Source organism: Leptopilina boulardi, unplaced genomic scaffold (assembly GCF_019393585.1).
Source record: "Leptopilina boulardi isolate dan_hultmark-lab unplaced genomic scaffold, ZJU_Lbou_2.1 LbouV2_213, whole genome shotgun sequence".
Classification (NCBI taxonomy): domain Eukaryota; kingdom Metazoa; phylum Arthropoda; class Insecta; order Hymenoptera; family Figitidae; genus Leptopilina; species Leptopilina boulardi.
In genome coordinates, this window is record NW_026137767.1 from 61919 (window position 1) to 74200 (window position 12282).

At 30.2% G+C, this 12282-nt stretch overlaps 1 protein-coding gene across 1 annotated transcript in view; it reads right to left on the reverse strand.

The window, feature by feature from the left end:
• LOC127279031 (transcription factor Adf-1-like) overlaps positions 1-12282 on the reverse strand; it is a 259928-nt gene that overhangs the window by 19723 nt on the left and 227923 nt on the right. The window lies entirely within an intron of this gene.

Genomic DNA, 12282 nt, shown 5'->3' on the forward strand with positions numbered 1-12282 from the left:
AGAGTTGACACATTTTCGGAACTTTTGGGGTAACCTGCAGTTGTTAAACATACATTAATGTGCGTGCTGAAAAATTTGAAGTCAATTAGTTTTCAGTGTAAAGTGATGAGTATGAAAAATGGATTTAAATTTCAACAGCAGAAATTTATTTATATTTTAATATGAACATAAACTATATTTTAACTTGCATCCGTAAACTAAATTTTCATCTCTTCTGCAATTAAAAAGTTAATTAGGAACGGAATAAGTTTTCATATGTTTTCAAAGATTAATTTTAGCCAAATTCTTTAACAAAAATTTATTCTTTCATTTTAAAGAATTTATATCTAAGATACGCCACGGATGACGTCCTACTAACCTATGACCCTAATTTTGAGGTTATATCTGTCTCAACTCCTTCAAAAACTTTAATTTTTGAGGTTATGTTCGTTTTAATCTATGATTCTGTCGTCCGACCATGAGTATTGATATTATCATAATTTTTAACCTATGTTTTTGATATAGATAGTACAATCTCTGAAATATTTCGAGACAAATTCTGAATGGTAGGCGAATACAGCGAGTTCCCGCGTATTGTCGAAATTCTCGCCTAGTGTTCATTTGAGACAAATTGTGAACGGTACGCGAGTCGGAATGCTTCGTGAGTTGAATGGTAAGTGAGTACTGTGAGCTCCCGCGAAGCGTCTAAGTTCTCGCCTAGCGTTCATTCTTGAAACAGCGGCGACGGCGTTTCTTCCAATGTGTTTTTTTTCAATAATATTATATATTTTTATTACATAAATATATGTTCCTTTTTGTGTAAAAAAAAATTTATGTAATAAAAATATATAATATTATTGAAAAAAACACATTGGAAGAAACCCTCGGCTGGATCAGACTCTCCCCTCAATTGCAAATTAAAACATTAATGGATTGAAAATTCAATTATATAAATAAAACTATTACTTTAAATGTTCCATCCAAAAATATTTCCTCTACTTCATTGAGTTTTTCAAGTAAAGATTTACTTGAAAAAATGATTGCTGTTTCACTTTCCTTTTGAATGACTGCTTTTAGTATTTTTACTGATGGTAAGTTAGAAGACAGTATAATTTCTGCAACATTAAGCAGTGATGTAGGTTGCTTATAACCCATTTTTCTTCTAATCCTTAGCATTACTTGCTTTTCTTTTTTGTAATTCAATCTTGTGTTTTTTCTGTCATCTTTAAGCCTAAATAATATTGAACAAAATGTAATATTGCATAAAAATTAAGAACTTTAATTTATCATCTTTAAGCCTAAATAATATTGAACAAAATGTAATATTGCATAAAAATTAAGAACTTTCTAATCTGTTTGTAATTGTATGTGCTTGTATACCTTAATTCAACAATACTAGAACGCCCATGCTGCAGTCTTAAACTTATTATATAAATATGAAGTTCTTTTGTTTACAAGAACATATGTTAAGTATCCAATAATTAATATATTAAGTATCTATTTCTTATATTAAGCTATCCCCGTCTTTTTTCTAATAAGATGATATGTATGTTCATCTCTTATTAAATTAAAGGTTAATCTTATACATGAATTGAAAGGTTTTTCAAGCTTATATTTGAGCTTATCAAATTGATTATTATCAACAACATAATAATATATAAAATGTGATAATAACAAAGAAAAGACACGGAGAGTTGCTTAGTTTTATAAGAAGTTCTCTATAATTTATATGAGCTGTTGCAACGTTTTAAAAATACTTCAACACAGCTGTTAATTTCTGAAAAACAACCTTTTAAATTCTTGACAGATTAAATACAAGAAATCATAGAATTCACACAAATCTATTCAATTTATGTATCAGAACGAACCAATTATCATTTACACACACAAACAAATTTTATGTTTAACTGACTGAGAACGGAATGCATGTATATCTCTAGATCAACATAAAACTTACACTTTAGAATGCCTTACAAAACTTATTAAATCATTTTTTGAAAACAAAAATAACTTAAATAGAAACTTTAGATATACTCGTAATATGTTTTTTCCGTTATTATAGTAAATATAAAAATCCAATATGACGTCACGACCAACAACCAATTTTTTCCTTATTGTAGTTTATTCATATATATCAGTGTTGGGTAAATTCCTTTTCTTTTAGTAACTAGTTACAGTTACTTCTATAAGAAAGTAACTCGTTTCAGTTACTTACAAAGTAACTTAAGTTACTTTTCAAGTTCCTGAAAATTTATTTTAAAATTTGCCTTATCGAAATTTAATTTTTTTTATTAAGTGGGAATTAAATTAAAATGTAAAATATTATTGGAGTAGATGTATTTATTAATTTTAAGTTATTTTCTTCCTTAGAGATTTATTTAAATTATGCAGGTATGTCCCCTATATTGTAACAGTAAACCAAACGATCACGATGGAACTATCACTTTGTGTGCTCTTTTTGAAACATAAATTTATTAAGTTTTTAAGGCAAGAAAAAAAGTAACGAAATAACTTAAAGTTTAAAGTAACTATTAAAATAGTAACTAAGTTACGTTACAAGTTACTTTAAAAAAAGTAACTAAGTTACGTTTTAAGTTACAAGTAACGTAATTTTTTCAGTAACTTAGTTACTACCAAACACCCAGCAAGAAGAATGGAATAGAAAAGAATTAAAGTTATCTCAAATTCGTATACGAAATTGAAAAATTTTAAATTCATTTAATACCTGATTTTTACACTTTTTAGAAGTTATCGAAATAAAATAGATGCACTGCAAAAAGAAGTAACAGTTTTTGAGAAAAAAGCAAAAAACTAAATTTTTCTTAAAATCACTTTTAATTAAAATTTTTATTTTAATTCGTTATAAAATGTAAAGTTCTGAATATTTTTACATACAATTTACAGGATTTATAGTTTAAACTATCCATTGAATGATCCTTAATAATAATTCATTTTTAATTTAAAAAAAATTATTAATTCTTTTGTTGCTCAGTGCTACAAGGCTTTATATTTTTCAAAATATAAGGTTATGCATTGAATATAAAATTGTCGCCTTCTCTTTTTTATGGGAATAATGTAGATTATGATTTAAAAAAATAACTCAGATTTTTTCAAATATATTCCATCTAATACTGCACGCTTTACGAAAACGGAATTAAAAGGGATTCAAGTTTGCTGATGATTATTCCTTACATAGACTTACGAAATAAAAAAAAATCAGGTATTAAATCGAATTGATTTTTTAAATTCTTTTTAATTCTAGCCTTGTTGCCGGACACTGATATATATATATATATATATATATTTAATTTTTGTTTTAAACTTAGTACATTGTGTATCAAGTGGGAGACATACTATTTTCTTTTAATACTGTAAAGGGAAATGTGATTGAGGGGTCAAGACCGAATTCGCTATTTAATAATACACTAGTGTCTATAATCTTGCTTCAAAAACGAGACATGAAATTTTGTCATAGAACCACTATCAAGCCGACATGAGAGTCGAAGCGCGAAAGGGTGGTCTGGGGCTTTACCCCCCGACGAAGACCAGGGTGGAGCCCTGGTTGGGGGTTCGGGGGGCAAAGTACCCTTACTATAAAAAAACCAACTCAAAAGATATAAAAATCTCATAATTACACAATGTAGAAGAACTAAAATTAAACACAAACTTTTAGGTTATGTGTCAACATGAAGTTAGTTACAAAATGAAACGATACATCGATTTATCTCTGCGATATCAACGCGGACTACGTTAGTTGCACCGATATCTGCTAGATGGCGCTAGTTTAGCTTTAACTGTGGGATTTCTCATTATTAAATATTTAAAATTGTTAAAATCAAAGAAAGTAAATCAGAAAGGAATCACCACAGTTATGTGTTCAATATTAAAGGTTATAAATAAATAAAATTACACTTATTTAAATTTGGTTTATTAGGCATAATAAATATGCGTGACACTATAAGCGTGGTGCCAGACGCAACTGAACATAACTGCGAAGCCGGTACAATTTCATTCTCACTCGCTGTGTGAGAAAAGTCGCTGTCGCTTCTTCTTGCTCTACGCGAGAGAGAAACGTCTAGGACTCTAGCTAATCATACTGTGATTCTCACATAACATTTCCCTGCAGTTGGCGATGATTTGAATAGCATATGTCACTTTGTTCCACCTATTTCTCCCACTTGTGGGAGAAATGAGCTTATTCCAAACGATGACGTGATACGTGACACATTTCCCGTGCAGGTATTAAAGAAAATATTTTATTAGAATTTTATAAAAACGATCTTGATTTTAATCATTTTTATTGAAGGATAGAATGACAATTGTTATCAAACCGGTCGGTCGGTCAATCTTAAACTTAATATGGAAAATTATTATGAGAACTTATGTCAAAGATCTTACTAAAATCAAAGAAAATAATGAGATAAACAGAAATAAAAATCTGAATTGTTCGTGGGCTTTCCTCTACACTAGTCAATATGATGAATATTTGAGATATAGGTTTTAAAGAGTCTAGATTTTCTATTGATCCCAGCCCAAAATCCAAAAATTCTGTAGAGCGTCCAGAAAACCTTCGGTAAGTGTAAATTAAGCGAAAGCATTTTTATTGGTTAAAAAAGAGTGCGTCATTTGAAATGGCAAACTTTTGACCAATGGGCACACGGAAAACAAAACCTAAAATTACTTGAATGACATAAAAAACAGTGGAAGTGTTTAGAAACGGAAAAATCGGACATAACATGCTTCCTGATAGCTTTTCTATTGCTATTTAACAGCTTCTTAGCAGCTATTCTAACGCTTTAATTGTGGTTTATACGCAACTTAATAAAGCGTAGGATTTTCGACTGAGGTTGTTTGTGTTTTATAGTAAAATTTACAGTGAATGTTATTAATAAAGTTATTATTAAATCGTAAGTGATAAATCTATTCATATACTGCGATAAAATTCTCACTCTCTTATAACGCAGTCAAAAATACTCTTTAAATCCAGTGTTAAATCTTTACATCTGGCTACCATCATCTGTCTGGCTATTTTATTATTTTCTTTATATTTTTCAAAATTCTTGCAGGTATGTTCTTTGTTGTTTTTGTTAATATATATTCCGTTTCTTTTTATTAATGTAAATTTGCAGAAAGCTCTTCCTGTTCGACATGCACATCTAAATTTTAAAATTATTTAATTATATTTTATATGGGATTAAAATTAGGTAGGGTCATGTAGGATAATTGAAAACAAGAAGTAAATGTAAACAAGATCATGTTGTGGCTTAATTTATAGATTTTTTATTTTGAAAATTGTCAGCAATATGTTCCAAATTATCTGTTGATACAAAATAAGTTGTCAATCAAAGATATTTGATAACAATAGTTATGATTTTTTAAAAAATTCTCTGTTCCTATTTTTTCTATTGAATCACTTTAGAAATTTTTTTCCATAAATAAATATACATAATCTATTTATTACGTATAGAACATAAAAATAGATACATCAGAAACCTATAAGACATCAGAAACCTATAAGCTCTAGTGGGGTCATCCACATATCACGTGATATCTTTAGGTTTGGGAGGGGGGAAGACAAACTATCACTGTCCATGGAAATTTAATTTTTTAACAATAGAAAAAGTATCATGCGGGGGTGGAGGTTTCAAAATACCTAAAATATGTATCGCGTGATATGTAAACGACCCCCTAGTAGGTCCGATAAAAAGTGTTTTTCAATTTTTTTCTAATAAAATGTTATTATTCATATGCGAAAAGTCTTCTTAAGTTATTTAAGATGCGTAGACGTGAGTATCAACATACATGTCGACCACAATTTATTTAAGTGTAAATGTTTTAAATAAAATAAATATAGTTGAATTATTGAAAAATAATTTTTTATAAGTCAGTATATATAAATTAAATACCTTAAAATATTTGGATTCCTTGGGTCTTCATTGTAGGAATATCCGTTTAAAATTATAACCATTTTTATAACTGTACAGATAAACGTTTCTGAAGAAGAATAAATATAATTATTTTTTAAGGTTAAAGAAGTATTATCTGGAAGTTTATTAAGATGGGTTAGAGAAATTATTAATTTAGATTTATAAGATGAAAGAGATATTGGCATGGAGAAAGAACATAATAATTTTCTAACGATAAATCAAGGGATTTATTTATTTAAAAACCTAAGGTTTTTCATAATTTTTAGAAAACAAAGATTCCAAGACTATTGGACGAAATTTACGTCTAGTAGTTTTCAGAAAAAGAAAAACGAGGAATTCTTTCCCAGAATCTGAAAAAGTTCTTTAAAAATAAATATGATTAAGAAAATCTAAAAGAAAATGTAAAATACGTTTAGTAAATTTTTGAAATGAATGCAAAACTAATTTTATTAAGACCTGGAGATGATTTGGTTTTTAGGGGAAGGTGGGGTAATGGGAGCTTTTAAATTTCAAGTACACAGAGACTTTGAATTTCGTGGAAATAACTCGGAAAATTTAAACAATCTTCCTGTATGTCATACGAAGACAAACGGTCACATTTCTGACAGATTTGTAGAAACTACAAGGAAGAATCAAGTTTTTGAGTTTTTCTTCTTAAATGGAAAATATTTCCGGAGATCAAAGTAAATGGTTAAAAATTTATTATTAAATTTTGTTTTGTGATTTTATTAGAGATAAATATGTGTAGATTTAGATACATAAATAAAAATAGAGGTAATATTTAAATTTGTTTATGTTTTTCTTCTTTTTTTCAAATTGTGGCCTGTAAAAATTCTTTGGGGTAATGGGAAAATTGTGCCAGCCAGCAGAGTTTCGTTACCTCGATATGGCTTTTCTTATTTTTTTAAAAAATAAACAAGATTCATTTATAAAATTTGATATTGTTGCATATTTAATTGCTAAGAAACAATATTTGTGTTTTATTGTCTAAAATGTGTTATTATTAGATATTCTAATAGTAAAGAAGCTGTGGGTCTTTTTTATGTCTTTGTTTTGTTTTGTAAAATTTTCATATGTCGAGGACTATCGATAAAATAAGAAAAATATCTAAAGAAAATAAACATTATATCATTTTATTGGAACTTCAACTAAGAGCTCCCAATACCCCACAGGTGGGGTAATGGGAGAAAATGCATTTTTTTAGAAAATATTTTTTTTGAAAACTTACTTTTCTGTTCTTAATTTCTAATCAATTATAATTAAAGATAATTAACAAAAGGAGTAAAAAATGACGAAAACAATATTTTATTATAACAATAAGTTGGTTTTTTTAATCATTGTCCTTAAGAGGCTCCAATTCCCCTACCTACCCTAATTTTTTGAGAACCAACTCTAATTATTTAAAAGAAAAGGAGGAATCAAAGAAGAAGGAATGAGAATTATCACAAATTGAGTTTATGGAAGAACTTAAAAAATGATCGTTGGAAGTAATGCACGATGCAAGAGAAATATTTGGAGCGTTATCAAAATTATTAAACATCTCTAAAAAATTTCGTATATAATTGGACATAACTTCAACTTCCAAGTAAACCTACCCAAGTGTGACACGCCGATTTGAATGAAACTTAGCACACTTTTAAAACTCGTAAAAATAAGAGATACCTATTTTTTGTCGGCAAAGACGAAGGTTTAGAAGATGAAACGCACCTCCCACGATATCAGGTTCCATTAAAGTCTATCAATTTTTTAAAAAATTCAATCCGACATATTGGATTTGCCATTTTGTATTTTGCAAATCTGACCTTAGATTCGAAATCAGCAACACCGAAAACCCCTAGATACCATTGTAAAAAGAAATTTTTTTACTTAATATGCGCCTGGATATTATTAGGCGTTTTTAGGACCTTGGGGGGAGGGGTGATTCACCCCCTAAACATTCGTCTTTGCCGATATAAAAAAATACATATCTCTTACTTTTCCGACTTCTAAAAGTGTGCCAAGTTTCACTTAAATCGGCGTGTCACACTTAGGTAGGATTATCTGTTAGACACAATTTATGCGTTCAGAGATGAGATCCAAAACAATTAAAACAAACTGGTGCTTTTTGTAGGTGTGCGTAAAAAGCTCGAAACTTGATGGAGTAATTTCGAACTTCTCGTTTTTCGAGCCGAGTTCATGCCGAGCGTTATAGTCGGCTCGACTCGACTTTTCGGTACACCTCTAGTGTTTTTCCAAAATCTGAACAAGTAGCATCGAGGGTTTTTATATATACTATATTTGAAACATTACCAAACCTAAAACAAGAAAAGCACATTTTAGGTTGTTGAATTTGAGGATGAATAGCTGATCTTGAACCATGAGGAAAGAGAAAATTTTGTAATTTTTGACCTTCAAATTTAACTTGAACATGTAATTAATTCACTTTTATCATTTTTAATTAAAAATTCTACGTGCTTCAAGAATTGAAAGATTTAAATCATTTGTAGAATCTTTAATAATATAATTTTTTTAATATCAAACTAGTCGAACAATTTCTTCTCTCAAAATATTAAAGTTTAAAATAAAATCAGATAAATTGCCAGTTGAAAAAAAATCATTATTGTTCACAATTTTATTAGCACTTTCACTATTTACACAAGTAACCATAACATGCGAAAGACCTGTTTTTCAATATTTTTAATAGAACATTTAAAATTTTTATATAAGATTTTACCACATTTGAAAGGATGTAAAGCAGAATTATCTTTAGTTTTAACAGTTACTATATAATGACCGTAATTTTAAAAAGGAAATTTATTTTTTAATATCTTTTTGTCAAATCATGATTATTTTTTTTAACTGTAAAGAATTACGTTTATTAAACTTTAAAGTAATTTGATTTTGAGAATTAGACAAGATTTAATTTTCTTTATTTAAATTTTTTAAAGATTGGTCAGTCATGATTTAATCGTGAGGGTAACCATAAGAATCAGAATCATGATTGCAATGATTTGGATTTTAAAAAGATGACATAATAGTCAGCGGCACTCAGGCCTCTTATTAATAAAAAGAAAAATCTTACCTTTATCAAGAATAAAACGAAATAGTAATTACAAAATAAACGAATAACCTCTAAGTAACAAGTAAAAGGATTATAAGGAAAACACCATTCCAATAGATTTAAATATATTTAAAACGTATAACACTAATAAATAAATAGGTCTACACTTGACGACAATCAAATTTTTTTTTGTGAAAAATTAATATGTTGTCTGTTTTATGTCACCATAACACCAACTATAGATTTTAATCTGCTTCAACAACTTCATTTTTTCAATGTTTGCATAATGGTCTGTCTCCAATGCGACCTTAAAGTTGGTTTTACAATAAGCGCGTCGGACGTGGACGTGCTGACGTCAAACATTTGAATAACATTGTGACGTCAGCACAGTCACTTTCGCGTCCACGTCCGACGCGCTTATAAGGTTATTCAAGTTGGGTGGGGGAAAGCCAAGATGGTTGCTTGCTGGTGCACCTATCAGCCTATCAGCATTCATTCCCACGAGAAATTTCTCATGGGAATGAATGCTGATAGGCTGATAGGTGCACCAGCAAGCAACCATCTTGGCTTTCCCCCACCCAACTTGAATAACCTTATTGGGGCCTGTCCAGAATAGACCAAAAACATGAACGTATACGTAACGTCACAATGTATTTTGCTGACTCTACATTGGCTGCGTAAACGTGTACGTGAACGTGAACGTGCTGACGTCACCCATTTGAATAACATTGTGACGTCAGCACGTTCACGTTTGCGCAGCCAATGTAGAGTCAGCATTTTAAATGGATACGTTACGTTCACGTTACGTATACATTCGTGTTTTTTGTCTATTCTGGACTTAACCTTGAAGGCCTTTCTCCAATAGGTTCCTAAATGTTTGCGTTGCGTGACTGATGCGTTGGTTTGCAAGCGCAGTGACATCATCAAAGCATTGATACCAATTGCGAACAAAAAGTTTGGTTTATGATTTTAAGACACGACATTTTTTAATTATAAATATTAAATAATTAAAATTATTAAAAGCCGTCAAGAAACATTTGCATTTAAAATTGTAAAGTTGGAAAACAGGGATAAGAGGAACATAAATCAAACTTTTTGTTCGCGATTGGCCCTTTCCAGAATGGAGCTAAACGCAACGCAAACGCGACGCATCCCCATTTGCTCAGCATTGCGCTGCGTCGCGTCTGTGTTTGGCTCCATTCTGGAGAGGGCCTTAGGAAGATATAGGCCTTTCTCCAGTAGGTTCCTAAATGTTTGCGTTACGTGACTGACGCGTTGGTTCCCAAGCGCAGTGACGTCATCAAAGCATTGATACCAATCGCGAACAAAAATATTTGTTTATGATTTTAAGACACTGAATTTGGCCGTTTCCGAATTGGAATTTTTAGCTCATTTTTGATAAAGTGTATATTCAGAAAGTATGCTTTATTTATATTTATATCAAAAATGCGCTAAAAATCCCCATTCGGAAACGGCCTTTATAAATATGCGCTAAAAATAACAATTCAGAAACGGCCCGAGTATACATTTTATTAAGTATGCGCTAAAAAACGGCTGAATAGATCACCTTCATATGGTCGTCACATGACAGCGTGAATCGCTGGTGTAAAAGTGGAAAGCATGAGAACGAAAGAGATGAACATATCTCACTATTTCTTTCATTCTTATGCTTTCCGCTTTTACGCCGGCGTTTCACGCTGACATGGAACGGCGCCTTACGTTTGTTGTTAACTGTGTTATGTCATGTTCACATATACTGTTAAATATTTTCTAATAGACCATTACCGACAAAGAGAGGAATACAAAAATCAACCGCCTCTCTCGGCTTGTGCCTTTCAATGGCATATGTCCATAGAGATAATATAAATAGAGTGGAGATGGTCTGTATAGAGGCGTCCGTTTGATAGAAAGAGAACGCGATTTTAGCACCAGTAGGTGTCTCTCTTGCGCTGGTGCTTATTGAAGGACAGATACTGGTGTTAAATCTTTCTTCTCTTTCCAACCCATTCTGTTTATGTCAGGACACTTCCCTCTTACGCAGCCGCCTATACCTTGTCTACTCTATTTATATTATCTCTATGCATATGTCATTCCAGATATATAGACTTCAGTGGTAACTATACGGCTGTTTCCAAATTGGGATTTTGGTCGCACTTTTGATAAAGTGTACACTCGGGAAGTATGCAGTCCCCCACAGCACCTAAATTTTCCTAATAAAGATTTATTTGAAATGTTCGGAATATTTAATTGCAATTTTAGTGAAAATTGTGTAAAGATTTAAATGTCCCACTTGAATAAATGTATAGAGCGAATCTTTCCTGAAAATTTCATTGAAATGTTTAGGAAATGTTCAGAAATGTTCACTCTAAATATTTATTTTATCGGGTCATTTAAATCTTTACACAATTTTCACTAAACTTTGCAATTGAATATTCCGAACATTTCAAATAAATCTTTAGGAAATCTTTAAGAAAGTTTCGGTGCTGTGGGGGGTGTTCTTGTTTTTCCGTGCGAAAAAAAGACACTGCATACTTCGCAAGTATACATTTTATCAAAAGTGCGACAAAAATCCGAATTTGAAAACAGCCTACCTAATGGTCCAACGCAGAATAAAATTTCTAATCGTAAATCTTAAAAGATTTACAAGAAAAGAGAAAAGGACAAAACATATTTCTATCCTTTTCTCTCTCATGTAAAAGCTTAAGATTATGATTAGAGATTTCATTCTACGTTGGCCCAATACCCTTACATTAGGTAGTTCAAGTTAGGTGGGAGAAAATTCAAGATAGACTTACTGGTACACTATTTAATATTGAAAGTATATGTGATAAAGTCTAATTTTTTAAATATATCGCTCAAATAAAATTTTCGAACATTGGTATATTAGGATTTTATTTTTTATTTTTAAAGAACTATTTAATGCAATAAAAGAATAAAATTGTTTTTTATTTAGAACAAAAATAAATAAAAATATTTTTAAAAAATAGTACACAATTAGTAAAGTGGAAATGAACGATATGCATATCAGTGAAAGTAAACGAAAAATAAAACCACGTATAAATGAATGTCTAAGTCAGTACAATTTATCACAAAAGTAATTTTTTTAAATTATAAATTTACCCCAAATCCAAAAGAACAGGAACTTACTAAAACTTGTATCGTGGAGAAACACGTCACTTTCAATTTGCAATATATTTTAACATTTTGGATAATAAATAACCATATTAATTTTTGATGGCAATAACAATAGCTATGAAACTGTTTTCTTTTTAGTTTCTATGACAAACAAAAGTACAACGTTTTTCTCACTGGTGATAGCCAATTCATAAATTTAAT